Source organism: Sus scrofa, chromosome 16 (genome assembly GCF_054392235.1).
Source record: "Sus scrofa isolate SSC_HxYL_T2T_F1_AM1 chromosome 16, Sscrofa_HxYL_maternal_Yorkshire_Landrace_v2.0, whole genome shotgun sequence".
In the NCBI taxonomy this organism is placed as follows: domain Eukaryota; kingdom Metazoa; phylum Chordata; class Mammalia; order Artiodactyla; family Suidae; genus Sus; species Sus scrofa.
Genome location: NC_139398.1, coordinates 53,459,247 through 53,486,521, shown reverse-complemented (window position 1 = coordinate 53,486,521; position 27,275 = coordinate 53,459,247). Strand labels below are relative to the sequence as shown.

General features: G+C 38.3%; 1 protein-coding gene across 8 annotated transcripts in view; it reads right to left on the bottom strand.

Moving 5' to 3' along the window:
* IPO11 (importin 11) overlaps positions 1–27,275 on the bottom strand; it is an 820,387-nt gene that overhangs the window by 399,287 nt on the left and 393,825 nt on the right. For 7 of the 8 annotated variants that reach the window (XR_014831432.1, XR_014831435.1, XR_014831431.1 and 4 more), the window contains exon 29: positions 19,418–19,514. The gene's annotated coding sequence lies outside the window, so the exon portion shown is untranslated. Of the gene's footprint in view, positions 1–17,652; positions 19,515–27,275 lie in introns of those variants that run through there. The other variant, XR_014831430.1, reaches the window with a different exon arrangement.

Here is a 27,275-nt window from a genome sequence, read left to right as displayed (position 1 = left end):
GGGGCAGCCCAGAACTGGAGTTCTGGTCTCTGACTCTGAGGCCAGTGCTATTTTCATGCTGCCTTCTATTTTAAAATGAGATAAAGTCTTACACGTGGTTTATGTACAGTGTTTTTGGCAAGTTAGGAAATAGACTATACATCTCTAAGGTTTCACTTTTCCCCTGGAGAGAAGTAAAAGCAGTAGAAAGCAGGATATAATATATGGAGATATCATTCTTAGCTCTTCAGATGGGCTTTGGAAGTCATATTTTAAGCCTGAATCATGATGTGAAGGAATTGAGAAAAGTAAGGGAGATAAGTTCAAGGAAGTAAGCAGAGGACACATCATACAGGGCATTTTAGACTTTGGTAGGAGATTTGTCATTTTAGGTGGACGCAATGGGAATTCATCAGAATGGTAAGCAATACAGTAACTGACCTTGCTGCTGTTTGTAGAATTGGCTCTAACTAAAAAGACTATTGCATAAATTTAGTGCAAGATGATGATGAGGTCATGGTAAAGAATTGGTGAGCAGTGGTCAAAATTATGATAAATATTGGAGATAGAGCAAATGGGACTTGTTGATGGATTAGATATGGAATATGAGGGAAAAAGAGGAATTGAGGATTTGTAGGATTTTTGACCTGAGCAGCTGAGTGGATATTGGTACCGTTTGTGAAAAAAAGCAGATGAGTAATTCTGTATCTGTCTAGGAAGATGTGGACTGAGGGATCAAGTATCCTTTTGGCCATGTGAAGAATGAGGTCATTTTTAGACAGTCTTAAGGAGATGTCAAGTAGGTGGTTGATACTTGAGTGTGGAGTTCAGGGACAAATAAAGACTGTTGATACAGAACTGAGTTGTTGGAATGTGTTACATTGTCTAAAGCCAAGGATTGAAGGAGATTAATTGGAAAGATAATATAGATCAAGATCAGAAGAGAATCAAAGGCAGACTCCTAGAGGCATGGCAGTGATGAGAGGTCTGGGAGAAGAAAAGCCAGCAAATGAGACAAAGAAAGAAATGAGAGAAAGCAGGCAGAAACCTCATGTCATAAAACTGTGAAAAAATTGTTTCAAGAAGTATCAACTCAGTCAAATGCTACTGAGAGATCAATGAAGCTGAGGGCTTGTGGTCATTTGTGACTTTAATGAGTTACATCAATAAAGCAATGGGGGCAAAATTGTCAATGCATTGAGCTGAGAAATTAGAAAATTAGAGGGGAAATTAGAGGGAAGATAAAACAGGAAGGATAGAAAACTTCTCTGTAATGGGAAAAAGAACAGGATGGGTGGGCACAGATTCAGTTAGGATGATAGACTGATGGTGGGAAAATATCATTCTTCTCTGATTGTATTTAGTTCCTCTGTGAAGTATGAAATGAGACTTTTTTTCCCCTCAGCTTTTCATTTTCCAATTTTCCAGATTACTGAGAACGGAACCTTAACTCTCCTGTAACTGTAGCTTGCAACTCTTTGGCTTGCTATGGTATCAACTCTGACCTCAAAGTGATGTGACACTATAGCTTTGGTGACCAACATGGCCTTATAATGGTTTTTATGTCTCTTACTTCTGATTCTTGAAAGAGAGAACCTGATTGGCTCATGCTGGTCTACTGGCCTTGCGTCAGTGTCTGTTCCTGATTCCACTATAGCAGGACGTCTTCTTTGCCTAGTAGAAACATGCAACTTAGGTCCAGTCCTTCATCATGGGCTTTTATAAAGAAGACAATGTGGATTATAAAATTCATTTTCAGAGAAACAAACTGAGTTAAAGACACTAAAGAGCAGGATGAATAATGCAGAGGAACGAATTAGTGACTTGGAAGATAAAATATTGGAAATCACCCAGTCAGGACAGCAGACAGAAAACCAAATGAAAAAAACAGGAAAACAGTATAAGAGATCTATGGGATAATATAAAGCATGCCAATGTATGCATAATAGGCATTCCAAAAGGATAAGAAAAAGGAGAATGAAAATATGTTTGAAGAAATTATGTTTGAAAACTTTCCAAATCTAAAGGAAACAGATATCAAGATACAGGAAGCACAGAGGGCCACAAACAAGTTGAACCCAAATAGGCCCACATCAAGACATATTTTAATCATAAAAATGGCAAAAGTTAAAAAGAGGATTCTAAAGGCAGCAAGAGAAAAACAAAGCATTAACCATAAGGGAACTCCCATAAGGCTATCAGCTGATTTCTCTACAGAAACACTACAAGCCAGAAAAGAGTGGCAAGATATATTCAAAGTTCTAAAAGGGAAAAAAATTGTAGCCTAGAATACTCTATCCAGCAAGAATATTATTTGAAATAGAAGGAGAAATACAGAATTTCTCCAGCAAACAAAAGACTAAAAGAGAGTACAGCAATACCAAACCCATTCTAAAAGAAATACTGAAAGGATTTCTTTAAATAAAAAAGAAGTAAAAGGAGTTCCCATTGTGGTGCAGTGGTAAACGAATCCGACTAAGAACCATGAGGTTGTGGGTTTGATCCCTGGCCTTGCTCAGTGGGTTAAGGATCCAGCGTTGCCATGAGCTGTGGTGTAGGTTGCAGATGCGGCTCGGATCCTGTGTGGCTGTGGCTCTGGCGTAGGCTGGCGGCTATAGCTCCGATTAGACCCCTAGCCTAGGAACCTGCATATGCCGTGGGAGTGGCTCAAGAAAAGGCAAAAAGACAAAAAAAAAAAAAAAAAGAAGAATGAATAGGATGGAGGAAATCATAATTGGGAAGCAATCACTTAAATAAGACAGTATACAGACTAAGGGGGGGAACTATTGTAAAAGTGATGATACACACAAGAAACAGCAAAAGGACAAACATGAAGATGTTAAAAAAGGACTGCAAAATCATAAAATGTGGGGAAGGAAAGTAAGTAAATCTAGACTCTTTTTAGGATGTGTTTGAGCCTATATGACTATCAGGCTGAAGTAAGCAGATATAGGAAGGGGTTAACATACTTGGAAAACAGGGCAACCACAAATCAAAAACAAGCATTACATTCACAAAAACTAAAAAGAAAAGCACAAAAGCATAAAATAAATGGAAATCATCCAACAAAAAAAAAAAAAAAAGGAACAAAGGAGAAACATAGTATCAACTGGAAAACAAGGTTTAAAATGGCAATAAATACATATTTATCAATCATTACCTTAAATGTCAACTGACTGAATGCTCCAATCAAAATAAACAGAGTGGCAGATTGGATAAAAAAACAAGAGCCTACAATCTGCTGTCTACAAGAGACTCACCTTAGGGCAAAGGACACATATATACTGAAAGTGAAGGGATGGAAAAAGATACTTCATGAGAATGGAAAATAGGAAAGCAGGGGTTGCAATACTCATATCAAACAAAATAGACTTTAAAACAAAGGCCATAAAGAAAGACAAAGAAGGACTATATTTGATGATAAAAGTATCCATCAAGAAGAGGATATTACAGTTGTCAATATATAGGAGCACCTGGATACATACAAATACTAACAGACATAAAAGGAGAAATTGATGGGAATAAAATAATAGTAGGAAACTTTAACACCCCACTTACATCAATGGATAGATCCTATAGCCAGAACATGAATAAGGCAACAGAAACCCTAAATGACACATAAGAAAAGTTAGACTTAGTTGACATTTTTAGGAAAATACATCCAAAAAAATCAATATACACGGTTTTCAAGTGCACATGGAATGTTCTTAAGAATTGACCACATATTGGGGCACAAAACTAACCTCAACAACTTTAAGAGTATAGAAGTTATTTCAAGTATTTTCTCTGACCACGATGGCATGAAACTAGAAATCAGCCACAGGAAAAGAAATGAGAAAAAAATTAACTATATGGAGACTAAACAACATGCTACTGAAAAACTAATGGGTCAATGAGGAAATCAAAAAGGAAATTAAAAAATACCTCGAGACAAATGGTAATGAGAACACAACCATTCAAAATCTATGGGATGCCACAAAAGAAGTGCTTAGAGGGAAGTTCATAGTGATACAGGCCTTCCTCAAAAAAGAAGAAAAATCTTAAGTCTGCACTTAACCTACCACCTCAAAGAATTAGAAAAAGAAGAACAAACAAAACCTAAAGTCAGCAGAGGAAGGAAATCATAAAAATCAGAGAGGAAATCAATAAAATAGAAATTAAAAAATGAATAGAAAAAAAATCCATAAAGCCAAGAGCTGGTTCTATAAAAGGGTAAACAAAATTGACAAACCTCTGGCCAGACTCACCAAGAAGAGGAGAGAAAAAACCCAACTAAACAAAATAAGAAATGAAAAAGGAGAAAGCTCAATGGATACTGCAGAAATACAAAAAACTGTAAGAAAACACTATGAGCAATTATATGTGAACAAATCTGACAAGCTAGAAGAAATGGACAACTTCCTAGAGACTTACAGCCCACCAAAACTGCATCAAGAAGAATAGATCAACTGAACAGACTGATCACTAGAAATAAAACTGAATATGTAATGAAAACACTCCCTACCAACAAAAGCCCAGGAGCAGATGGCTTCACAGGTGAATTCTACCAAACATACAAAGAGGAAATTATACCCATCCTCTTAAACTTTTCCAAAAGTCTGAAGAAGGAACACTCCCAAAGACATGCTATGAAGCCACTATCACCCTAATACCAAAAACCAGACAAAGATAAAACCCCCCAAAAAAGAAAACTATAGGCCAGTATCTTTGATGAATATAGACACAAAAATTCTCAACAAAATTTTAGCCAACAGAATCCAACAACATATAAATAATACCACAACCAAGTGGGATTCATCCCAGATTCATAAGGATGGTTCAACATATGCAAATCAATCAATGTTACACACCACATTAGCAAAAGAAAAGTCAAAAACCACATGGTCATCTCAATAGATGCAGAAAAAGCATTTGACAAGGTCCAACATCCATTCATGAAAAAAAACTCTTATCAAGGTGGGTATAGAGGGAACATATCTTATCATAATCAAAGCCATTTATGAGAAACCAACAGCCAATGTAATACTCAATGAGAAAAACTGAAAGCCTTCCCACTAAAATCTGGAACAAGACAAGGATGCCGACTCTCACCAATTTTATTCAACACAGTATTGGAAGTCCTAGCCACAGAAATCAGCTAAACAAAAGAAATAAAAGTTATTTAAATTAGAAGAGAAGAGGTAAAATTGTCACTGTACGCAGAAGACATGATACTGTATGTAGAAAACCCTAAGGATTCCACACAAAAACTGCTTGAACTGATCAACAAATTCAGCAAAGTAGCAGGATACAAGATTAACATTCAGAAATCAGTTGCATTTAGCTATACTAACAATGAAATGTTAGAAGAGGAATATAAAAATACAGTACATTTTAAAATCACACCCTCAAAAAATGAAATACCTAGGAATAAACCTGACTAAGGAGGTAAAAGACTTAGAAGCTGAGAATTGTAAAACATTAATCAAGGAAATTAGAGAGCAGTTAAAGAAAGGAAAAGATATTCCACGCTCCTGGATTGGAAGAATTAATGTCATAAAAATGGCCATACTACCCAAAGGAATCTACAGATTCAGTGCAATTCCTATCAAACTACCCAGGAAAATTTTCACAGAATTAGAACAAACAATTCAAAAATTTGTATGGAACCACAAAAGACCTAGAATTGCCAGAGCAATCCTGAGGAGCAAAAATCAAGCCAGAGGCATCACTGTCCCAGACTTCAGACAATATTACAAAGCCACAGTCATCAAGACAGTGTGGTACTGGTACCAAAACAAACATACAGACCAATGGAATGGAACAGAGAACCCAGAAGTAATCCCAGACACCTATGGTCAATTAATCTTCTACAAAAGAGGCAAGAATATAAAATTGGAAAAAGTCTCCTCAGCAAGTGGCACTGGCAAAACTGGACAGCTGCATGTAAGTCAGGGAAATGGGAACACTCCCTCACACCATGCACAAAAATAAACTCAAAATGGCTTAAAGACTTAAATATAAGACAAGACACCATCAGACTCCTAGAAGAGAACATAGGCGAAACATTCTCTGACATTACCCATCAGCAAATGTTTTCTTAGGTCAGTCTCCCAGAGCAACAGAAATAAAAGCAAAAATAAGCTGATGGGACCTAATCAAACTGACAAGCTTTTGCACAGCAAAGGATACCATAAAAAAACGACAACCTATGGAATTGGAGAAAATAGTTTCCAATGATGCAATGGGAAGGGCTTAATCTTTAAAATATACAAACAACTTAGACAACTCAACAACTAAAAAAAAAAACCCCAACAACCCAATTGAAAAATGGGCAAAAGAACTGAATAGACATGTCTCCAAAGAAGATATAGATGTCCAAAAACATATGAATAAATGCTCATCACTAGTTATTAGAGAAATCCGAATCAAAACCCCTATGAGGTACCACCACATACCAGTCAGAATGGCCATTATTAACAAGTCAACAAATAACATGCTTGACAGGGTGTGGAAAAAAGGGAACCTTCCTACACTGCTGGTGGGAATGTAAACTGGTACAACCACTATGGAGAACAGTATGGAGGTACCTCAGAAAACTAAATATAGAACTACCATATGACCCAGAAATCCCACCCTTGGACATATATCCAGACAAAACTTTCATTGAAAAAGACACATGCACCCCTATTTTCATTGTAGCACTATTCACAGTAGCCAAGACATGGAAACAACCTAAATGTCCATTGACAAATGAATGGATTAAGAAGAAGTGGTATATCTGCATAATGGAATACTATTCAGCCATTAAAAAGAACCAAATAATGCCATCTGCAGCAAAATAGATGGAACTAGAGACTCTCATACTAAGTGAAGTAAGTCAGAAAGAGAATGACAAATACCACATGATATCCCTTATATCTTTAATCTAATATACGGCACAAATGAACCTTTCCACAGAAAAGAAACTCAAGGAGAACAGACTTGTGATTGCCAAGAGAGAGGTGGAGGGAATGGGATGGACTGGGAGTTAGGGGTTAATAGATGCAAACTATTGCATTTGGAGTTGATAAGCAATGGGATCCTGCTCTATAGCACAGGGAACTATATCTAATCATTTATAATGGAACATGATAGAAGATAATGTGAGAAAAAGAATATTATATATATATATGACTGGGTCACTTTGCTGTATGGTAGAAATTGACAGAACACTGTAAATCAATGACAATGGAAAAAATAAAAATCATATATTAAAAAACACACTTGTCTTCTGCAATGCTTTTTCACTTGATTCTGGAACCCTGGCTACTGTATGCAGTAAGCCTATATCAACATACATAGTTATAAACCCTCTATTATCAAACTCTAAGCCACACTGAAAGCCTTTAATGCAAAGGGCTTCTTTAAGCCTGAGTTCAGAGGTCAGGCCTTGTTCACTCTTGTTATACCGAGTACCTAGCAAGTGCGAGGCACATGGCAGGAACTTACTGAGCATGATGTAAGCAAAGAGAGAGAAAGGGAGAAAGCAACAAAAAATAATTAGCACTTATTGAGGGCCTTTTATGTCAAGTGCTGAGTTAGGAGCTTCATGTGGATTAGTTTACTTAATCCTTGCAACAAGTTACTATTAGCCCCATTTTATAGAAAACAGGCTCAGAAAGGTTAAATAATTTCTCCAAAGCTCACATCTAATGACTTTTGGAGTCAGGATATTTGTCTTACATATTAGAACAGTAGAATATTTGCAAAATGTTCCTGCTGATTTGAAAACCTGAGTCTATATAGGAAATAGTCTAATTTAAAAAAAAGAGAGAGAGAGAGAAATTATGTTGTGGCTCAGCAGTAACGCACCTGACCAGTATCCATGAGGACACAGGTTCAATCCCTGGCCTTGCTCAGTGGATTAAGGATCCAACATTGCCATGAGCTGCAGTGTAGGTCACAGACATGGCTTGGATCTGGTGTCGCTATGGTTGTGGTGTAGACTGGCAGCTGCATCCAGCTGATTCAACCCCTAGCCTGGGAACTATAGGATGTGGGTGTGGCTCCCCCCCAAAAAAAAGAAAAAAGAAAAAGAAATAATACTGAAATATTACTAAACAGGTTTCTGCTCAACAAAAGCTTTGTTTAACTTCAATTAAAAATTAAGGTTACCACCTAATGAAACATTCTGTGCAGCCCTTCCAAGAATTTTTAAAAATAAATCTCTGACATTCACTATTTTAGAACTGCTTTAGGGTTTACAATAAATGCATTATACCTATCAAGAAAATATATATATATTATAAATATATATAATAAATATATATAATTTGAAGGTAAAACATAAAATGAAGAAAAGACTTTTTGCTTAGTGTGTGATGTTTACCAGCTGTTGCAGGGCCCAAGGAAAGCATTTAATTGAATGTCTAAAAATATTTTTATAACACTAATTCTGGTGTTACAGTCATAGCAACCAAGGTATTCTTTCTTATTTGAAGTTTTAAATTCTCCCCCAAATGGATGAAAACAAGTTTAATTTTGTGAGTTTAATCTAAACCTGTCATTATGGCAAAGCAAAATGATGCTTCATTTTAAGGCTAAAAGATTTACCTTAAAAAAATTAGTGGCCAAAATCTTTGGCCATACTTTTAAGGCCATATAAGGTCTAGCAACTGCTGTTATTTAACCACTATTCCATTCATTTATACAATAGATATTTGAGTGTCTATGGTACACCAGGCACTGTACTGGACACCTGGTGATAAAACAACATCCTAGTCTTCAAAAGGCTGACATTTCAGGCAAGGCTAGGAACAGGTAACCAACAAATAAACAATATAATTTCTAAGGGTGATATGACCTCCTAAAAATAACATAAAACAAGGAGCTGTGATAGAGCACATAAGGGTAAGTAGTATGTGGAGAAGGCTATGAACAGTAGCTCTAGAAGAACTCTCCAAATAAAGTCCTTTGGCAAGAGGTGAGACTGTCATATTCAAGGACAGAGATAAGGAGCCGTAATAGAAGATGAGGTCAGAGAGGCATGCAGGGCCAAGGAAAACATTTGGATTTATTCTTGGAAGAATAGGAAGCCAGGCAGGGGAATAAGCACTGGGATTTCACTGTTGAAAGACTACTCTGGACTTGCTGCAGAGAGTAGAGGGCACAGAGGCAGGGCAGGTAGGCATCACATCTTAGGCTGAGCTGTGTGGAGCAGATGTCTAAGAAGGCAGAGAGAGGAGGACTGCCAGCCAGATGGGACAATGGAAAATGGAAGAAGAAGATGTGTTAGAAGGTTGGACGCTGTGGAGTAAGGAAAAGAGGGAGTCAAAAGTGATTCCTAGGTTTCTGACTTGAGCAGCTGGAGACAAAAATCAGTCCATTTCCTGCAGTGGGAACTATTTCCTATATGTGTTTGACTACAGAACTCTTGCCTGTGCTATGCTTCCAACAAGTCACAAAACACAGAGTGTCTGTACAGCACAGAATGAGAACTCTGCTTTAGATAAGGTCTAAGTGAGCATCACACCACCGTCTCCTCAGAATCTAACTTACTCCTATTAGCGGACAAAAACTACAGCACGAAATGCAGTGCTGCCTATGTGGATCTTAACTTTTCTTATGGCTGTACCAAGATGTACAGGAAACGTAAACAGGTGGCTGCTCAAATGTAAACAAGTCTCAAATCTGATAGTTTTTCTAATGTGACTATTTTCACTATGACTACAATTCCAAGGATAACTAGGCAATTAACACATTACTAAGTAATGATGACTGTTACTTTTGTTTGTCTATAGTTAGACTATATTATATTAAGATACAGAGTTAAAACAATATCCAAAGTCATTTAAAAGAATTATTCTCTCAGTGTGGTTACATCAGTAAATTTTTTGTTGTTGAGGTATAATTGATGTATAACATTATATTAGTTTCAAGTGTATAACATAGTGATTTGATATTTGTATATTGTACAAAATGATCACCACAATAAGTCTAGTTAAATTCCATCACCACACAGTCACAAGAAAATTATTTCTTGTGATAAAGACTTTAAAGATTTACTCCCTTAGCAACTTTCATATATGCAATACAGTATTATTAACTATACTCACCATGTTGTACATTACAAACTCATGACTTACTTATTTTCTAATTGGAAATTTGTACCTTTTGACCCCCAATACCCATTTTACTCACCCCTGTTGCCTGCCTCTGGAAACCACCAAAGTGTTCATTATGAGCTTGGTTTGAGAGGGGTTTTTTAGACTCCACATATAAGTCAGATCATATGGTATTTGCCTTTCTCTGTCTGACTTATTTCATTTAGGCTAATACCCTCAAAGTACATCTGTGTCATCACAAAAGATTTCATTCTTTTTTATGGCTGAATAATATTCCATTCAGCCACATTCTTTATCCATTTATCTATCAGTGAACACTTAGGTGGTCTTTTTATCTTGGCTATTGTAAATAATGCTGCGATGAACATGGGGGTGTGTATACACACACAAACACTCACACATAGTATTTTCATTTTCCTCAGATAAATACCCAGAAGTAGAGTACCTGAATCATAGGGTAGTTCTATTTTTCATTTTCTGAGGAATCTCCATACTGTTTTCCATAGCAGCTGCACCAATTTACTTTCCAACAAAAGTGTGTAAGGGTTCCCTTTTCTCCCCACCACAGCCTCTCCATCATTTGTTTTTTGTTAGCTTTTTGATGATGACCATTCTAGTAGTTATGAGGTAATAGCCCATTGTGATTTTGGTTTGCATTTCCCTGATGATTAGTGATGCTGAGTATCTTTTCAGGTACCTGTTGGTCATATCTATGCCTTCTTTGTAAAAACATCTATGGAGTTCCCATCATGGCTCAGTGGTTAATGAACCAACTAGTACCCATGAGGATGTGAGTTCGATCCCTGGCCTCGCTTAGTGGGTTAAGGATCTGGCATTTCCCTGAGCTGTGGTGTAGGTTGAACACATGGCTCAGAACCCATGCTGCTGCAGCTGTGGCACAGGCAGACAGCTGCAGCTATAATTCGGCCCTTAGCCTGGGAACCTCCATATGTGGGTGTGGCCCTAAAAAGTCAAAAATAAATAAATAAATAAAATAAAAATGTCTATACTGATGCTCTGCCCATTTTAAATTATATTGTTTGACAAAGAGGAATTTATATCTGTCCTCCTTAAACTTTTTCAAAAGATTGAAGAAGGGACACTCCCAATGACATGCTATGATGTCACCATCACCCTAATTCCAAAACCAGACAAAGATTCCACCAAAAAAGAAAACTATAGGCCAATATCTTTGATGAGTATAGATGTAAAAATACTCAACAAAATTTTAGCCAACTAAATCGAACAACATATAAAAAAGATCACACACAACAACCAGGTGAGATTCATCCTAGATGCACAAGGACGGTTTAAAATATGCAAATCAATCAATGTCATACACCACACTAACCAAAGAAAAGTAAAAAACCACATGATCATCTCAATAGATGCAGAAAAAGCATTTAACAAAGTCCAACATCCAGTCATGATCAAAATTCTTACTAAAGTGGGTATAGATGGAATATAACCTTAACATAATCAAAGCCATTTATGACAAACCCATAGCAAATATAACACTCAATGGAGAAAAGCTGAAAGCCTTCCCACTAAGGTCTGGAACAAGACAAGGATGCCCATTCCCACCACTGTTATTCAACATAGTATTGGAAGTCCCAGCTACAGCAATCAGATAAACAAAAGAAATAAAAGGCATTCAAAAAGGAAGAGAAGAGGTAAAACTGTCACCGTATGCACATGACATGATAGTATATATAGAAAACCCTAAGGTCTCAACCCAAAAATTACTTGAACTGATCAACAAAGTATAAAAGTAGCAGGATATAAGATTAACATTCAGAAGTCAGTTGCATTTCTGTATACTAACAATGAAATATTAGAAAAGGAATACAAAAATACAATACCTTTTAAAATTGAACCCCCCAAAAATCAAATACCTGGGAACACACCTGACCAAGGAGGTGAAAGATGTATATGCTGAGAACTCTAAAACAATAATCAAAGAAATCAGATACAAAGAAATGGAAAGATATCCAATGCTCTTGGGCCAGAAAAATTAATATTGTACAAATGGCCACACTGTCCAAAGCCATCTACTGATTCAATGTAATCCCTATCAATTACATTTGATATTTTTCACAGAACTAAAACAAACAATCCAAACATTTATGTGGAACCACAAAAGACCCAGAATTGCCAAAGCAATCCTGAGGAACAAAAACCAGGCAGAAGGAATCACTCTCCCAGACTTCAGGCAATATTACAAAGCCACAGTCATCAAGACAGTGTGGTACTGGTACCAAAACAGACATACAGACCAATGGAACAGAATAGAGAACCCAGACATCAACCCAGACACCTACGGTCAATTAATCTTTGACAAAGGAGGCAAGAACATAAAATGGGGAAAAGACAGTCTTTTCAGCATGTGTTGCTGGGAAACCTGGACAGCTGCATGCAAATCAATGAAACGAGAACACACCCTCACACCATGCACCAAAATAAACTCAAAATGGCTGAATGACTTAAATATAAGACAAGACACCATCAAACTCCTGGAAGAGAACATAGGCAAAACATTCTCTGACATCCACCTTACAAATGTTTTCTCAAGTCAGTCTCCCAAAGCAACAGAAATAAAAGCAAAAATAAACCAATGGGACCTAATCAAACAGACAAGCTTTTGCACAGCAAAGGAAACCAAAAAGAAAACAAAAAGACAACTTACAGAATGGGAGAAAATAGAGTCAAATGATGTAACTGACAAGGGCTTAATCTCTAATATATATGAACAACTTATACAATTCAACAGCAAAAAAGCCAACAACCCAATGGAAAAATGGCCAAAAAACTTGAATAGACATTTCTCCAAGGAAGATATACAGATCGCCAACAAGCACTTGAAACAATGTTCAACATCACTGATTATTAGAAAAATGCAAATCAAAACTACTATGAGATACCACCTCACACCAGTCAGAATGTCCATCATTAATAAGTCCACAAATAACAATGCTGGAGGAAGTGTGGAGAAAAGGAACCCTCCTGCACTGTTGGTGGGAATGTAAGCTGGTACAACCACTATGGAAAACAGTATAAAGGTACCTCTGAAAACTATGCATAGAACTACCATATGACCCAGAAATCCCACTCTTGGACATATATTTGGACAAAATATTCCTTGAAAAAGACACATCCACTCACACGTTCACTGCAGCACTATTCGCAACAGCCAAGACATGGAAACAACACAAATGTCCATCAACAGATGACTGGATTAGGAAGATGTGGTATATATACACAATGGAAAACTACTCAACCATCAAAAAGATTAAAATAATGCCATTTGCAGCAGCATGGATGGAACTAGAGACTCTCATACTGAGTGAAGTCATAGAAAGACAAACACCATATGATATCACTTATATCTGGAATCTTATACACAGCACAAATGAACCTTTCCACAGAAAAGAAAATTATGGACTTGGAGAACAGACTTGTGGTTGCCGAGGGGGAGGGGAAGGGAGTGGGATGGTCTGGGAGTCTGGGGTTAATAGATGCAAAATATTGCCTTTGGAATGGATAGGCAATGAGATCCTGCTGTATAGCACTAGGAACTATGTCTAATCACTTGTAATGAATCTATTCATGTATGTGTAATTGGGTCACCACACTGTACAGTAGAAAATTGACAGAACACTGTAAGCCAGCTATAATGGAAAAAATGAAAATTATTTTAAAAAATAAAATAAATTAGATTGGTTTGTTGCTATTGAGTTGTATGAGCTATTTATATTTTGGATATTAATCCCTTATCAGATATATAATTTATGAATATTTTCCTCTACTCAATAAGTTGTCTTTTCATTTTGTTAATTATATAACTTTCATTTATTAAGCCCTTGCTATGTTACATCATGAATCAGAGCATTTAAACAGCATTTCAGTTCTGGGAAGTAGGTATCATTATACTAATTATAGAGGGACAAGAAGCCTGAAGTCACAAAAGCAAAAGAGACAAGTGTCTATCTGTATTTAATCCTGCTTTTGTTTTTCACCAAAACCTGTCTTATAGAGCTCCAGCGTTCAAAGGAAACTTTTCCATCAAACAAACTGCAAAGGTAGATAAGAAAGAAAAGCTGAACAACAATTTTATCTAGTCCACCTAGAGTTAACAATTAATTGTTTTAAATCTCCTTTTCCTCTAAATTTAGTTTAACTGCTGAAAATAAGAAGACACATCTAAAGATGCTGAGAAAATCTACAAAGAAAGTGAGGATTTTTTTGTTTCAGGTTGTGAGTTAGTTCTCTAGCCTGGGTAAATTTTATTTAAAGCTATAAAAAAAAAGATGTGAAACACTGAAAGAAAACATTGAGGGTGTGGAATAATTAATGAGAGAAATAACTGCTTAAGCCAGTATCCAAAGGTCACACAGCAAAAGAAACTTTCAGGACTTGATGGAACTATGAACAGGTACGTTTCAGGGAAGGTCAGACCCCACAGAGGCCAAAGCAGGCCACTCCTGTAAACAGGTGCGCCTTCTCTGGCCATCTGTCAGGGGACACCTTCAATGAGATATTCTTCCACCTCAACCTGGGCTTCTGACAGTTAATTAGGGTCCTTCTCCAAACTCTGCCCTTCCAAGGATCTTGGATATTAATAATTCCAGTGGTTGTTATCTCTTCTAACTGTGTCTACAGCACAGGGGACAAAGAATGTGCCCCAGATTTACTAAGAGGATCCCATGTTTCCTTGTGGGTTGAGGGATCCCATGTAAACAATAAACGGCAAAGAGGTCCACCACAATCGAATCCGAGTCTAATGTTATATCAGCATCTCTTACACATAGCCCCAGCCACATCTTCAGGATAAAGAAGAAACGAAAGCAGTAAAAAGAACACCAGCTTTTGTTTCTTCATTATTCTTTGCTTGTTTGTTTTGGCAATGAGAGCAACTATCCCTGAAAATAGCTGAAAATCACAAAGTTTACTTTTTAGTTGATTAAAAAAATACTAAACCTCACATCCCTTGTGAACCAGGTTTCTAGCAGAGCATTCCAAATCCTTTTGAGTGAATCCTTTAGTTAGGTCACTTCAGTTAAACTGCTATTTACTTAGTGTCACTCTGTGCCGAGTACCCATAGACACCAAGGCTATGAAAACCCTAGTCTCTCCCTGCTGTGTACAGGAGGGAAGGGGATGCGTACATACCTTCAATCATGCCTAACCTTCCTCTATTTATGTCTGACTCATTCTCTAAGGTTACTTAAAATCCAATCTTTCTCTGCCAGGTACTCAAGCCACTTACTTAACATGATCTAACTTGCACACTTAAAGAGATGTTCTCTAGTCCACCATCCAAATCGAAACATGAAATAGGACAGGGACAGCGTGACTTTATGCAGTGCCACCTGCCATCTTGGAGGCATTCCAATCATAACTACAGGCTCAAGTTCACAGGGCTCTGGTTGCCAACAAATAGTTGTTGAAATTCAGATTGTTCCTATTTCCAGGGAAACTCAACAGAAGCCATGTAATGTTGACCCATGTCCCCCTGAGTGTCTACTGGGATTTGTCCCCAGAGAACTGAGAGGTGGACAGAGGCTTAGCTGGCCCCTGCCCCACCATACTTGAGGAAGGCGGCACAAGACCCACACTGGGAGAGAAAGGAAAGAGCCAAGATAAGAAAAAGTAGGCAAGCACTTGTTTATACCTATGAGCATTTAGAAAAATACAGGCCTTTTTGTAACAGACAGATATATGGGTCTGACACACACACATACAAACATATCCAAAGTCAGCCAGCAATACTTTCTGAGCCTTTATATTGCAACCCTTCATCATCTGCTTTGAATATGCATTGTCCAGATATGCAAATTGGTACTTTATTAATGAAGGGCATTGCTGAAATCACTCCTTCTGAAATTCTTGATTGTAATTAAAATTAGATCTACAGCCTCACAGGTCTCCAATGCATTTCTTTAAGCTGTGGATGTTTTCTATTGGATGCTTACACAGGATCTTGGGAAGGCCTGGTGAAGGTTTTGTTTCATTTTATTTTGCATTTTCTTTCATAAAACTGAAATATTCAAGTGTTTGTTTTGGTTCTTAGCAAAAAGCTTTAGGATTATGTAAAAAATTATTGAAAGTTAAACAAAGCATTAGAAATTCTGTACTGAATCTTCAGGAGGAATAAAGTTTAACAAAATATACTAAGGTAATAAAAGTTGTTTGATGACACTAAAGTCATACAGGAAAAAAAGCATCCCTCTGCAATCTAAAGTAGACAAGTGACATGGAGTTCCCTCGTGGCATCTCAGCTTAAGGATCCAGTGCTGTCACTGCTCTGTCTCTGGTTACAACTGTGGTGAGGGTTTGATCCCTGGCCCAGGAACTTCTGCATGCTGTGTGTGCAGCCCAAAAATTATTAAATAAATAAAAACCTCACACAGAAAAAATAAAAAAATAAAGTATACAAGTAACATTGTTACCCATATTATCAGTATTTTTATCCCCTTGGTAGCTACTGCTGAGTGATTCTCACTCCTGAGCACAGAGCTTTATGACCATACACTTGATCTTAGCCAAAAAGGCTGAGAAGCAATACTTTATGACCATATACATCATCCCACCTGCCTCTCCCAAAAAACCTGTGAAGCAGGTACTCCTCTCCCAACTCATAAAAGAGGACAACTGAAGCTTACCAAGTATAAGAAAATTGCCCACCATTACAGAGCAGAAGTAAGAGAGCAGAGACAAACCCCACTCCAAAAATAACCACAAGCAAGTGTTCAGCCACAAGCACTTGAGGCTGAATAAACCTGGTATAAAAAAGGTAAAACAGCCGACTCTTCTCCTCTCCAGAAGCATATACATTTATAACAGGGATCATCTCAGAGTATGGCTCTCAGACCAGAGGTGAATTTCTAGCCCCCAGGCTGAGCCAGAGCAATAGCCATCTTGAACCTTGGACTTAACTACATTGGCCCTTAGAGATGTTTATTTTCAGAATTTCTCTTTGGCACTATTAACTTAGCTAGTGTGCTAATAGGCCACCACTTAGAAATACCTACTGTGTTTATTATTGGTATTGAGAATGTGGGTCATTATTTCACATGGTTCTCCTTTTAGGAAGACTCAGAGTAAAAACATTTTTTCTCAGGTTTTGATGCCAGGGAAAACATGCCTCTCCTGAGCAACAGATATGTTTTTTAGCTATTGTGAGCCTTATGACTGATCATGTTTTCCATTTTATTTTATTTTTTTTAGCCACACTCAGGGATATGGAAATTCCCAAGCTAGGGGTCAAATAGGAGCTGTAGCTACCAGCCAACGGCACAGCCACAGCAAAGCAGGATCTGGCCTGTGTGTGTGACTTACACCACAGCTCACAGCAACATAGAATCCCCAACCCACTGAGCAAGGCCAGGGATTGAACCTGCATCCTCATGGATACTAGTCGGATTTGTTTTCACTGTGCCACAATGGGAACTCCCATGTTTCCATTTTTGATAGCTAGGAAGCTTAAGACTAGCAGACTACAAAGTATTGTTCAGAACACTGGACTATGTCTCATGTACTAATAATTTCCCAGGCTTAATTTAACCATCTTAACCTTTTTCTTTCACCCTTTTCTTCATTACATTATTTCTTTTCCTATGGTATTTTACCATAGACATTGTGTGTGTGTGTGTGTGTGTCTGCATGCACACGCGCTTTTTAGGGCCTCACCTGTGGCATATGGAAGTTCCTAGGTTAAGGATCAAATCAGAGCTACAGCTGCTGGCCTCTGCCACAGCCACAGCAATGCTGGATCTGAGCCACGTCTGTGACCTACACCACAGCTCAAAGCAATGTGGGATCCCCAACCCACTGATTGAGGGCAGGGATCCAACCCAAGTTCTCATGGTTACAAGTCAGGTTCGTTACCTCTGAGCCACAATGGGAACTCATACTGTAGACATTTATGTAATATTTTTCAAACCCTATTCGGCGTAGAGGCATTCACCCATTTACCTGTTTCTGGGTATAACAGAATCTCTGTATTTGCATCTGGAACAGATAAACAGCTCCCATTAGACAGAGAGCTCCTCACAGACTGGGAAGAGGTCTTACTTGTCTCTGTCTCCTTAGTACAAACCCCAGGCTTGGAATATCAATATCGTCAGCACTTACTAAACACTTATTGAACTGAACTGAATTCTGACCTATCCCCAAGGAATCTTCGGTAGAGTCTGAAAAACTACTTAGAAGTTTAAACTATTGTCTCAGCACTTCAGTCCCTATTAGATGAGGGAGCTTTTTGTATATATTCTGAGTCCTGTCGTAAGTGGAAAGAGAGAAGGTTCTGTTCTACCGAAGTCCAGGTCTGAAAACGCCACGGCCCCAGCGGAGTGTCCACGACATAGTTCCCCAGATATACCACCCCTGAAGGCGCACACCACATGTGGCAGGGCTTAGTAAATGTTTGCTGAACAAATGTAGAAAACAGGATCTTGTTATCTTTTGTGTACAGAAGTAAGAAAATGCTTTTTTCTGATGCCTCTGTTTGATCTCCTTCAATAATCTATGTTGAATACCTGGAGTGTTGCATGAAGCTAAAAAACCAAGATATTGGGCTCAGATTATATCAGTTTAGAATCCTGGCTATGCCACTAACCAGCTTTGCAACCTCACCTCTTCTAAACAAGCAAGTTACCTAAGCCTCCATTTATTCACATTTTAATATCAAGTAATCATAATACTTACTCATGGGATTACTGTAAGATTTAATGATACAGTGCAGTGCACTTAGCCTTACACCTTGTATGTTGTGAGTGCTCAGTAAATGGAAGCTGTCTTGCCCATTTTCTTGTATTTGTTCCAGATTCAGATATCGAAGGTTTACCCTTAGGGAAGTGAACTGTGGGTAGCATGCTATGACCAAAACTTCCTCTATTTCAAACTCTAACAGCATCCCAACCTTGTTCAGGCCACCCCCTCTCTCAAGTCCAGGGTCATGTAAGTTTTCACCCTCTTCCCTGCAATGGAGAGTTCTTGTGGGGTGGGACAGAGGGGAACAGGGCTCATTAACAGATAACTTCAAAATCCTCTTAACATACTAGGAATAATTGAAAAATGACGGGGTTTCTCAACTATTTCAAAGAGACACTAAGAAATGGGATTTGAATTTAAAGCAAGCATCATTAAAGAGATTGAAATATTTGGGAGCCTCAAAGTGGCTGATTTCTGAGGATTAGATTTAGAAAAACAAACACTCTTTAAGTGAAGCATGGGCTGAATTTATGAGGTAGAGATAATTCTTTGCTTTGAAAGATAAATCTCTTCAGAGTGATGACAATATAAAAATATGTTTGCATTTAATTTAGTGTTTATGAAAGACATTGAAGACTTACCTACATAGACTCAAGCTCACAGGACTATGAAGACAGTGATTAGTATAATCTCCAGCAGAAGCCTTGTCCTCAAGTCACCACAAACCCATCTGGTGCTCTGTATGCAAGGGAAAGAGAATGACATTAGCATTGTGTTTGCATTCAGAGACAGGATGAAGGAACCACTGAATGCTCAATTACCTAATTGGCTCGGGCCTCCTCAGTACAGAAATGTGCTTTCCTGGTAACTTGGACTTCAAGGTCATGAGGACCATTGCTGGGGGCAGGGGTGGGGTGCTCTGCAGCTACACACACTGGGGTACAAAGAACTCATGTTCAGGCTCTTCAGGTTCATCACATTGTTAAGAACCAAACTGACTGTTTTGTCCATCTCACTACCCCAAACCCCCAAATGGAGGCCACTCCTCAGGGCTCAGAAAAAACACAGCTATTATTGTTTCCCACCATATAAACAGAACTAAGCAACCAAATGACTACACCAGTGGCACTATATCCTGTAGCTCTGAGGAGCCACAACATGAAACACCAGGGCCCCTCATTGAACTGGCAGCACTCCTCCTGGATAGCGAGCTCCTCAGCACTAACAGATGTGAAAGTGCACACTTGTGTTCTCATATACTGCACAGTGGTTAAGAGCATGGGTTTGGAGTCTGAGTGTATGGGTGAGAATCACTGTGTAACCTTGTACAAGTCACTTTCTTCTACATGTCTCAGTTTCTTTATCTGTAGAAAGGGAATAATAATAGGACATACTTCAGAGAGCTATTATGATGATTAAATTAATTAATATGTGTATTGGTCTGCTTGAGCCACTGTAACAAAATACCATAGATTGACTGGCTTAAACAAAAGAAATTTATTTTACCTGAATTCCTTCTTCCCTGAGATATAAAGAATCTGAACTTCAGTAAGTCCAGTCCTGAACTTCAGTAAGTCCTGAACTTCAGTAAGGCCACTTATGGGATTTTAATTAAAAGACAGTAGGTTCAAGTCCAAACCTGGGTTTTGGCTGAGTTCAAGTCCCAGACTGTGGGTTCAACCCAATATGAGTCTCAGCTGGGTTAAAGGTCCAGCCCACAGGTTTGCATCCCAATCTGAGCTGTGAGATTGCAGTACTATAAGTCCAGCCAAAGGCAAGGAGGCTCTACTCAGCATCACTGCTCAGAAACTCAGGTAATAAAGCATTCACCGGCCCTAAAATCCAAGGATCTCACATCATCAGCTCAGTGCTCCAGCCCAGAAATGGCACAATTTATTCCCAAAACTCTTTGACCAGGATTGATCACATGGCCCCATATACCTATCATGGGCCTGGGAAGGGAAGAAATTCAGAACACTGGAGGAAAGCACAAAAGCCCACATAAGATAACATCCAACAGTCAGATGCTGAAACACAGTTATTCTAAAACCGAAACAGGATTAAGAACATATTTTAAAAACACACGGAAAATAGTACCTAACGTAGTTCCAACTGATGGGGTGGTTTTCTCATCTTTGCCTCCTGATTGGTAGCTAAAAGTGGTATAATTATCCTCCCAGCCAAGACAACTATGGGGAAATAACAACTATTACCACCATATGGGGCAGAGAGAGTTGGGGAGGATAAGAAGAAAGCTAGAGGTCAGTAGAAACCTCTTTTCCTATGTTCAAGGAACGATATCTTTTTTCATTCAGGCTTCTACAAAAAAAAAAAAAAAAAGCCAAAGACTGGATGATTTAAACAACAAACATTTATTTCCAACAGTTCTGAAGGCTGAGAAGTCTGAGATCAAGATGCTGACAGATTCAGTGTCTAGTAAGAACCCACTTCCTGGTATAAAGAGCAGTCTTCTTACTGTGCCCTCAGAGGGCAGAAGGGGAGAGAGAGCTCTCAGGAGTCTCTTTACAAAGGCACTAATTCCATTAATGAGGGCTCCACCCTCATGATCTAATCACCTCCAAGTGCCCCCCCACCACCTCTTAATACCATCAGTACTTAATACATTTGGAATTAGGCTGCAACTTAGGAATCTAGGGGGACAGACATATTCAGTCCATAACATTTCAACCCTGGACCCCCAAAATTTGACCTCCTCACATGAAAAACACATTTAGTTCACCCCAATGACTTCAACAGTCTTAACCTGTCTCAGTATCAACTCTAAGTCTAAAGTCCAGAATTTCATCTAAATATCACCTAAATCAGATACGAGTGAGACTAGAGATTTGATGTACCCTGAGGCAAAATTTCTCTCCAGTTGTTTGTGACACTTTGGAATCTAATAAAATACAGTGGTGGGGCAGGCAGAGGATACTCATTACCATGCCAAAAGGGAGAAATAGGAAAGAAGGAGTGACAGATCATGAAGTCCAAAACCTCATGGGGAAATTCTGTTAGACCTTAAGGCTAGAGAATAATCCTCTTTGGCTTGATGCTCTGCCTCTGGATCCACTGGAATGGCATCCTTATCCCCATAGATGTCTACAGTGGCCCTGCCCACATCACAGCTCCCTTCCAGCGCCACCAAGGCCAAAGGTCTCTGCAGTGACCCTATCTCTGAGGAATGGGAGGAGGTATCTTGGTCAATCTGAACTGGAGTGGTGGCTCCACTCTTTGAAAACACTCAGACTCCATGGCCCTTGCTCCCTAAGACTTTGGTGGGAGTGGTAGCTCTGATGATCTGTGAATCATCTTTGGAGGAGATGAGGCTGGTAAAGAGGTCATTCTTCCCCTGTCTCGAAGAATAGCACCTAGATTCTGTTGAGATGACTGTTTAGGTCTATGGTTCATTCACAGTAATATCCTTTTCAAACAACCCACACAGCTCTTTCAGTGGCTCCAATTGTACATATGTTAGGCTGCTTTAAGTTGTTCCATGTCTCCCAGATGATCTATTCCTTTATTTCAGAGTTGTTGTTTTTTTTTATTTTTCAGTATTTTATATTGGATAGCTTCCATTGCTATATCTTCATGTTCACTAATCTTGTTCTTCAATAACCAATCTGTTGTTCATTCTAACCACTATATTTTTTTTATTTTTTATTTTTTATTTTTTAGTCTTTTTGCCTTTTCTAGGTCCACTCCCATGGCATATGGAGGTTCCCAGGCTAGAGGTCGAATCAGAGCTGTAGCCACCGGCCTACACCACAGCTCACAGCAATGCCGGATCCTCAACCCACTGAGCAAGGCCAGAGATCGAACCCACAACCTCATGGCTCCTAGTTGGATTCATTGACAACTGTGCCACGAGGGGAACTCCAATCCACCATATTTTTCATCTTACACATTGCATTTTTCATCTCCAGAGATTTTATATGGTTCTCTTATCATCTACATCTCCACTTAACATATGCATTATTTCTTCTTTCTTCTTGAACATATGAAATAGAGTTATAGCAATTGTTTCCATGTCTTTGTTACTGATTCTATCATCTGGATCATTTATGGGCATGTTTCTATTGACTAATTTTTCTCCTTATGTAGGCCATATTTTCTTGTTTTTCTGTATACCTGGTAATTTTTATTGGATGCTAGACATGTGAATTCTTCTTCATTGAGTACTGGAAATTTTTTATTCCCATATTTTCAAACTTTATTCCAGAATACAATCACATCATTTGGAAAGACTTTGGCTTTTTTTAGCCAAGCCCACAGCACATGAAGGTTCCTGTGCCAGAGATCAAATCTGTGCCACAGAGTGGCTCAAGCCACAGTGGCAACATCATCAGATCCTTAATCCACTGAGCTACCAGAAACTCCCCAGTTTAGCTTTTTTTTGAGGTATACTATTAATATTTGTTAGGTGAAATCAAGTGGCTTTTGTTTAGGTCTAATTTTGTCCCATTACTAAGGCAATACCCTTCTGAATACTCTTTTATTTCTCCAATGTCCTGTGAATTACGACATTTTCCACTCTCAGCTGGTAGGAATACTAAATATTCTCAGTCTGTATGAATTCCACAAAATGTTCCCTCTGCTCCTTTTGGTGCTTTCCTCAGACTTGGGTAGTTTCCCACAAGCATGTGCTACTTAGTAGTCACGTTAAGATTTGAGGACAGATCTCTAGGTTCATCTGGCTCCCTCTTCACCAGTACTATGTCCTGTGAACTGCAGCTACTCTGGCTTCCCCAGATTCTAAACTCCTTCAAATTATGGAGACCACTGGGCTTCCTGGCTTCATCCTCCCTATCCTGCAGCCTGGACACTCACTCCATGCTCTAAGTTGGAAAAATCATATGGTTCACTGTGTTTCTTTTTCCACCCTCAGAGATCAATGTCCTGCATTGTCTGACAGCATCAAAAAGCCTTTTTTTCATATATTTTGTCCAGTTTTTAGGTTAGAGGATAAACCCAGTCTCTATTTTTCCTTTCCATTTAGAAGGACATTTTTAAATGAAAGAAATTGGCCTGGCTCCTTACTTTTTACTTTTGCTTCACCAGCACAAATTAAAGTTACATAAAATGTTTTTTCCTTACAGAAAACAAAAGATTGAATTAAACTGAAAAATATGACACTCAGAAGATTAACTCAATTTTTATTTTCATAAATGGGAAGCCCTAGTTATATTTTGAAATCATCTTTTATTTGCAGTTTTTATTTTTTAGTTGTCCTTATTTTCACCAATTTCAATCACCAAGGGATATATTTAGCATTCTAAAATATTTCTGATATGTTTATATTGTAGTTGTAATGTATTCTTATACAATTTTCAAACAGGAAAAAGTCTTAGCCATCCTGTAATGAAATCTCTTATTTCTCTACATGACAAGTAGACCTGGAGAGGTTTTTGTTTTTGTTTTAAATGCAATATAACATACTTACCCAGGGGCACAGTGAAAACCAGAATCCATTTCTCCTTTCATTAAATCACTGATGTACTAAGCAATCAACTAGGGAGTCCAAATAAATGCCAGGCACTGCTCTAGACACTTTCTGCAAAACTATTTTCTTCCCTACGCTAGTGGTGCTCATAGTCTGATAGTGGTGATAGTCATGTAACATAATTAGAACACGATGTGGAAAATGCAGCCACAGAGGGGTGCACAGGATGCAATAAGAATAGAATGGGAGTGATTTTGTTGTTGCTGCTGCTATTGAAACTGTGACTAATTTTCCCTTTATTAGACACCTAGCTCTTTTAAACTTTTTATTAACGTGTTTTATATGTACATAAATGTCTATAAACCATTTTAATAAAATGAACTCACCAGGTAATAAATACTAAGATCAAGAAACAGGCTATTGCCAGCACCTGAGAAGCCCCCACCAGCCACAATGCCTGGGAAAGTAGAGCCTATCAATGACCCAGTTCACTGCTCTCTACATTGTACCAACTGCCTCCTCTCTTAAAGCCCTCTAAAATCTCCCCAAATTCACAGGCTCCACAGAAAGGTCTTCTCAGATGATTATGACAGTAAACATGTTGAAGAGCCAACACACAATAGAGTACTAATGGGGGTTCTCTCTTTTCCTAGTTTTATCATCTTTGTAATAACACACTGGTTTTCCTCAAGTCTTATGGACAGCTTTAATCCTCTGGGTTTGGTCTTTTGGCATTCAGGGGATAAAAAGGAATGGTGAATGAAAGGAATATCCAGTACTATAAAAAAGCCTGTGACCAAAAACACATAGACCATTTACATTTCTACTCTAATAATGTACTGTAGGATCATGGTTGACACCACTTCTAATTAACTATTACATTAATTCTCAATGTCAATAAATTTCTTTAAAATTGGCACTGGAAATGAACATGTGAAATGCTAAGAGAAGATGAAAGTACAATGGAAGAAACAATTCTCTTAAAAAGATTCAACTTAACTTCTGCTTGTCCTTTGGTTATGTTTCACAAAATCAAATTTGCCTTTCATTCTTTCCTTAAATTTTTTTCATTAAAAATAAATCTGCAATGCTTCACCAATCTTGTGATTCCACAATTCAAACAATTAGATAACAAGTCATCAAAACCAGATGCTATTGTATCAAATTTACATGAAAAACACTAGTCATCACCTAATTTTATATCACTCCAAAGGCCCCAGTGTGTGATAGTGTTACAGCTGTGGATAATATGTTTGTGAGTTTGATAAACACATGAATCATGTTAAGTCGGACAGGTAGCTTTAGCTTCACAAAATATCCATATTATTCAAAAGTAAGCTGCAAAAGTTGGCTGCTTCAATAATTTTCACAGGAGTTCCCATTGTGGCACAGTAGAAACGAATCCAACTAGGAACCATAAGGTTGCAGGTTCGATCCCTGGCCTCAGTCAGTGGGTTAAGGATCTGGCGTGGCCATGAGCTGTGGTGTAGGTCACAGACACGGTTTGGACCCAGCGTTGCTGTGGCTGTGGTGTAGGCTGGCAGCTATAGCTGTGATTTGCCCCCTATCCTGGGAACTTCCATGGGCCATGGGTGTGGCCCTAAAAAGACAAAAGACAAAAAAAATAATAATAATAATTTTCATTACAATTATGGGAATTATTTCATATATATCCCCTGTCATCCCTGCCTCAGAATTGAAGGGAATATATGGTATTTTGTTGTCACTGGATTTAGGGTTATCTCCGGAAGATAATCTGTAGTGATACAAACTCCAAAACAACATGTCTTTCATCTTTAAAGGAGGAATCTATTTTTCCCAGATATTCTAGCTCAGAAAAAATTGTTGGCAATTCCTTCAAACCATAATTCAAATCAAAATTTTACCTCTAAAATATACCGCTTAGCACAAATAAACTTAGGAAACAAAACTATCTGAAAAAGGATTAAACAGATTTTAGCACAATTACCCATGCATTGGGGTCTTGTCATATACTACCCACCATCTGGCCCAATCTAATAACTTTACCAAATTTTCCATGACCACATTTTCTCTCCTTCTGAGTATGAAACCAATGACTCCCAAGTTATAATTGATAACATGTATGGTTCTTCCTCCCAGGTGTTACTCCAACATCTTGGCTGTATTGTTAACTCCACTGAGGATAATGATGAGGCCCCTCTTAGGTCCAAGCAGAGAGCTGCCTTGCAGGCTGACCCTAATAAAGGCACCTTTCTCTGTCTTTTCCCTCAGTTTTCTCTGCCAGAGTAGCACCTTCTAAAATCTTTTTTTTTTTTTTTTTTTTTTTTTAAGGCTGCACCAGCTTCATATGGAGTTTCCCAGGCTAGGGGTCCAATGAGAGCCATAGCCACTGGCCTACGTCACAGCTCACCGCAATGCCATATCCTTAACCCACTGAGCAAGCCCAGGGACTGAACCTGTAACCTCATGGATACCAGTCAAATTTGTCTCTGCTGAGCCACAACGGGAACGCCCTTAAATCTTTTTCTCTCTCAGGTACAAGCACGGCACTTTCAGAGTTTTTATAGTCCTGCAGTGTGTATGACAGTGAAAAACTAGTCTTTGAAAGAATCCCTCAATTGGGAGCCCACGATTTGAAAATGAACCCTTCAATCAGATCCCTTTGTCATGCCTAGCCAATTTATAAATGAATACAATAGGTACCTTAGCACATATGTACCCTTGGCAGGCAGAATTGAGAGCAAATAATACTGCAATAGGCAGTTTAAAATTAATGGTTAAAAAAGTGACTAATTGCACACTGAGGACCTATTCAAAGAGCTGAGTCCTATGAAGAATCTGAAAAGTCTTTAGTTATCTTAAAATAAAGATCGAGTGGTCTATTATACCAGGGCTTAAGTAGGCACAATTTTTAAATGGGCTGATTAGAGCTAGAGACTCTGTGCTTTTCAGGCTTTGCCAAATATATATATATAAACACAGCCTCTATGGAGCCCTGCTTGCACAGTTATAATTTTATGGTTCATTTATGAATTCCCAAATGGGTCAGGATTAGCTCCGTGAAAGCTTATTTT